Source organism: Triticum aestivum, chromosome 1B (genome assembly GCF_018294505.1).
Source record: "Triticum aestivum cultivar Chinese Spring chromosome 1B, IWGSC CS RefSeq v2.1, whole genome shotgun sequence".
NCBI lineage: Eukaryota > Viridiplantae > Streptophyta > Magnoliopsida > Poales > Poaceae > Triticum > Triticum aestivum.
The window spans coordinates 578,314,327-578,319,670 of record NC_057795.1 but is presented as its reverse complement, the minus strand read 5'-3'; the positions used below and the strand labels follow the sequence as shown (position 1 = coordinate 578,319,670).

At 49.2% G+C, this 5,344-nt stretch overlaps 1 non-coding gene and 2 pseudogenes across 1 annotated transcript; all 3 read left to right on the top strand.

Annotated features, from left to right (window-relative positions):
- The first annotated feature begins 621 nt into the window (after positions 1-621).
- On the top strand, positions 622-972 carry LOC123095946 (cortical cell-delineating protein-like; annotated as a pseudogene).
- Positions 973-3,436: 2,464 nt separating this feature from the next.
- On the top strand, positions 3,437-4,848 carry LOC123080046 (photosystem II reaction center W protein, chloroplastic-like; annotated as a pseudogene).
- A 206-nt stretch (positions 4,849-5,054) lies between these two features.
- Positions 5,055-5,138, top strand: TRNAM-CAU (transfer RNA methionine (anticodon CAU)). Its single transcript is given in 2 exon segments — positions 5,055-5,092; positions 5,103-5,138. It is a non-coding gene; the product is annotated as a tRNA-Met (tRNA).
- Positions 5,139-5,344: the final 206 nt, after the last annotated feature.

Genomic DNA, 5,344 nt, shown 5'->3' with positions numbered 1-5,344 from the left:
TTGTCGCGGATGAATCTTCTAAAATTGTTTACGGAAACTGCAAGGAATTACAGCACTAAACGTTTTGAGGGACGCATTGGAGTGTTTCCACAGCTAGAACTACATCAACAGATGGAAGTTCGGTACCAGCTAACATATGGTACCAGGCCGTGATATTATTTCTGTCTTTGTAGCTAGGTTGAAGCCCTGATGCGATTGATCCCCATCCCCTGGTCGCCATCATCTAAATTCTGAACCAACTCTCTTCCTGGATCACCAAATTTACGCAGTCACCACTAACTGCATGCCGACCGATGCCACATGCTTAACCCAGTAAGCAAACAAACACATGAACACTGGAGGTAACATGCAGTCGGAAGATAAACACATTCGAAGCAGTCACGGATGCATATGTGCATACGAGTCCAAATCGAGGGAGGCGAGCAGGCACGCACCATCTCATCTCACACCGCTTTCCCACCGGAGGCGAGCAGCCTCACACAGGATCTCCATCTATAAATACCACTCGCCATGCACACACTCACTCACACACAGAGCAAGCGCACAGCACAAGCACAAGCACAAGCACAACTCGATCGCACGCACTAGCTTGCACTTACGCTACCACCTGCTCCGTCGCAGATGGCCATGGCACCCAGAGCGCTGCTCCTCCTGGCCGTCGGGCTGGTGATCGTGGCCTCAGCGAGCTCCCACGGCGGCTAAGAGGGGTCGTGCCCCAAGGACGGGCTGAAGCTGAAGGCGTGCGCGGACGTGCTGGGCCTGCTCAAGCTCAAGCTGAACGTGCCGCGCGATGAGACTTGCTGCTCGCTCCTCGACGGGCTCATCGGCTTGGACGCGGCGCTCTCCCTCTGCGCAAATATCGACGCCGATGTGCTCGGCCTCAAGCTCCACCTCCCCGTCAACCTCCGCCTCGTCCTCAACAACTGCGGCAAGGTCTGCCCCACCGATTTCCGGTGCCCACCACGCCACTGAAAGGCGTCTCGTCTGAGTATCGTGATGTTGTCTTGTCTGAATTTTTGAGCGCGGTTTGTTTATTTCTTGCTACAACTGATGTCGCAATCTTTTGTTTTCACTTTTCTTTTTGTTTCCCTTATGATTAATCAAATAAAATGAAGCTGTGTTTCTTTTTGTTTTGTATCGTGAGGTTGGGATTTTGGCACTCTTGGACATGGCCATCGTTGATTTACCAGACCAACGCTCATGCGTGCGTGAAAAATGTGAGCAACATGCATGACAAGGAACGTGTCCTGCCCAAAGAATCCACCTAAAGACGCTCGCAGTGGGGCACGTGGTGCGCAGCAAACAAAAATGATCCGAACGCGAATTAACCTGTGGTTGAGAATGGTATCCCAATCCACCAGGGTTCAAATCTTGGAGCTCGCATTATTCCTGGATTATTTCAGAATTTCCGGCGATGCGCTTTCAGTGGGAGGAGACGTTCCCATCGACGACGAGGCGCCTACGGTGGCTTCGTAAATCTCAAGATGATATGCCGGCTCAGTCTCTCGAAGGTGCTCATAGGGGTAGGGTGTGCGTGTGTACGTTCATAGGGATGAGTGTATGCGCGTGTATATGAGCGTCTGTGTCTGTACTGATGCTCAAAAAAAATGATCCAAACAAAAATTCTACTGCACGGACCAACAACATGACGTGGATATAGATCACTAGTTTATCGGTAGATGCACAGTCCGGTGTTATGATCCTTTGCACAAAGTTTAGCCGGATATAACCCACGTTTGATAATATTTCGGGATCTGGCCATTTTCCTACCGCCGAAAACCTGGCAGGAGGAAGGCAACCGCCATCATGTCACGGGTTCCTCGCTGACGTGGCATAATGGCTCTACACAGTGGTAGGGTGCAATAACCCACCGCCCAGTTCGTTGGCGGTAGGGTCCTTCGCCAATGCAAGGTTATTCTATTACTTGAAAACCCTGTTCAAGAATTCGTCTACTTAACCAGTTAACTTGCCGATTAATCCCTATTCGTAGGGTTACCGAGTAGCCGATAAACCGATAAATCGTCTAATTAATTGATTAAATGGCTGATTAACTTGGCGATTAGCCTATTAATCCCCTACTCGTCAGCCAACCGAGCAGCTACCAGTTAACGATTTCCTCAACAATGCTTGAAAATGCAAAAAAAAAATACGTAGGTTTTCACAATCTACCGCCGTAGACCCTGGCGGTAGGGTCTAGTAGTCGTCACAACTAGATGTGCCGCTTCGGCGACGTTTGCCGGTGTAGTGAAGGAGAGGAGGGTTGCACCTTGCACATACACCCAATGCAACTGAGCCAATGCTTGGTGCATCGCGCCAGATCCGGCAAACCTCGTTGCTACCAACCTGAACCAAACAGCACACCGTTGAATTTGGTCTGCACATAGGAATGCTAAATCCGAGCCGACCACCACCGATGAGACATTCACCACCAGCTCTGGGGTTCACCCATGGACGCCTGGGAGGGGACACATGCCAAGGTCGATCTCCGGCCTGGATCCTCCTTAGTGCCACCTCCAAGTGATCGCACCACAATTGTGTCGCCACCTCTGGGCCGGTGCTGGATCTATGCACAGTTGTGCTCGTCAGGGTTGCCCAACATGCTGCTTGAGCACGCAACCCAACGAGTCAATCACCGCGAATCAACCTGTGGTTGAGATGGTTAGGTGGACAGTGGTATCCCCAACCCATCAGGATTCAAATCCTGGTGCTCGCATTATTCCTGGATTTATTTTAGGATTTCCAGCGATGCGCTTTCAGTGGGAGGAGACGTTCCCGTCGATGCCGAGGCGCCTACGGTTGCTTCATAAATCTCAAGATGATATGTCGGCTCAGTCTCTCGGAGGTCCTCATAGGGGTAGTGTGTGCGTGTGTGCGTTTTTAGGGGTGAGTGTATGCGCGTGTATATAAGCGCTTGTGTCTGTACTGATGCTAAAAAAAAACGAGTCAATCACCCCTGGCGAACAGTCATACTGCAATGCAAGAACCATGTGTTGGATCCATCGAACCCATGCATCCAAATGACCGCCGCGTTGGATGCCTCTCGTGACGATGACCATCGAGCTGCCACAACCTTGGAGGACCGAAGCGCCCTACAGGACGCACCCAGACCACCGATTCAATGTCTAACTCTGCTGCAGGCAGAGGGGCGCCATCTTTACGAATGGGGATGTTAGCGTGGTGGATCTCTGGCCATGACGACAATGTTGGCCTGGCCGATGTTGAGAGATTGTTGCTAGCGGATGGATGCGCCACCGATATGATGGCGCAGGGTCGACCCTATTATTTTCGGAGAGGGGGGGGGCTACCCATGGTCTCATAGCGGCTCCGTAAATGTATGATATAAAGTTCTGAGTACATATGTTCTTTGATTGTTATTGAATTGAGTCGATACAGACGCAGACACTCAAAGGTATATGCTGGTAAGAAGCCAGCGCCTATGTTGACTGGCAACATGATCTTCATGCCAGAGATGATGGACAACCAAATTGCAGTAGTGTACAAAAGTGAAAACTTGAACCAGATGATTGTCATCGCCGCGCGTCAAGCACGGAAGGTAGGTATGTGTGCTACTACCCACTCCTTGAGTGAAGGATGAGCATGTGCCAAAGAATTCCCTAGACTTATTTTTGTTTGTTTTGTTTGAGGTGGAGTGGAACTGGAGGAGAGAAGTCAGAGAACCTGTGTGCATGAAAATCTGTGAAAAAATAACGCGCCATAGCGTTTTGAGCGATGTCATGCTAAATAAATTGATGTACAATGTCTCGTTAATAGCATGTCATGGCCTGATGCATGTAACCATTTTATTAATTATTCATAAAAACCATACAAAATAGTACTCCCTCCCTTTTATTTACTCCGCATATTAGAGTTGACTGAAGCCAAACTTTCTAAAGTTTGAGCAACTTGAAAAGAATATAAATATTTATCATAACAAATCTATATGATGTGGAAGTACATTCAATAATGAATCCAAATGTATTGATTTGTTATTGTATATGTTAATATTTTTTGTCTAAATTTTGTCAAAGTTTACAAAGCTTGACTTTGACCAAAGCTAATATGCGGAGTAAATAAAAATAGAGGGAGTACATCACGCTATTTTGTTATAGCACGTTATTTTTTTCATTGATGGAAATCCAAGGGAACCTATGCCGCCAAATAAAAATGCACATTTTGTCTATCTATCTTTCTGCAGCCATAGGTTCTTGCCGTGCCAAATCTATAAATAACCCTCTTTTGTTGTATAGTGCAACCCTACACTTCTGATACTTATGTCTGTTGGCTTTCCTTGGAGAAACACAAGTTGGAGGTACGCTGCGTTCATGCCTGACGCCCGGCGTGCACAGTTGCTTCCTCCGGGAGTCAAGTTGATTGTGTGATTCAGTGTCTGAACGAGTCTAACTAACCTCTGTCGAATTTTCCAACACGAAATCTGTGATGTCAAAGGTGCCAATTAGTAGCCCCATTGGAGATGTTAAGTAGCTACGATTAACACTGAGACGACACCGCAGGGCTACCTCAGCTGAGAGTGGCCAGGGCCGAGAGGCTGAGGTGCAGGTGCAGCAAGAGGGTGTCTTCGGCTCTTGCTCCGGTGGTGGCCAAGGGCGTGCCGCTGCTCGCCGTGGCGAGCACCACGGCGGCGTCAGCAGCCCCGATGCTGGCCTCGGCGCTGGCGCTGGTGGACGAGCGGATGTCAAGTGAGGCCACCGGGCTGAGCAACGACCTGCTGGGGTGGGTCCTTCTGGGTTCCATCGGCCTCGTCTGGTGCTTCTAGCCTTCTACGCCGTCTACTCCTCCACCTTTGACGACGACGACCAGTCCGGTGGCGGCGGCGGCATCACGCTCTGAGCACCTCCATCATCTTCTTTTGCCTGCCTGATGCGTGAAAGCTTTGCGTAGTTACCTCGAATCTATCAAGCAACAAGCATGGATGAACACTGGGCTACTGATTACGACCGGAAAACTGAAGCATGTATGGTACTAGTGTCAAATAACTGCGGTCGTTATTGGGTTTGCTTAACAAGGATGTTTGTTTCGCTTCCTGTGCAACAAGTGGGGTGGTGGCGCAGTTGGCTAGCGCGTAGGTCTCATAGCTGAGAGTGATCCTGAGGTCGAGAGTTCGAGCCTCTCTCACCCCACAATATATAGAAAGACCATCGTAGTGATGAAACGCTTGATGTCAACTTGGGTCGCCACATGGTACATCTGATTCGTCAGGTGAAACCGAGCATGTCTGAACCATGGTCTTCTTTTATTTTTGGCCTGTTGGTGCAACTGGAAAACACATTCCATGGTTCCGATCACTCCAGTGCATATCACTGAAGATGTGAGTATGTGACCCAAT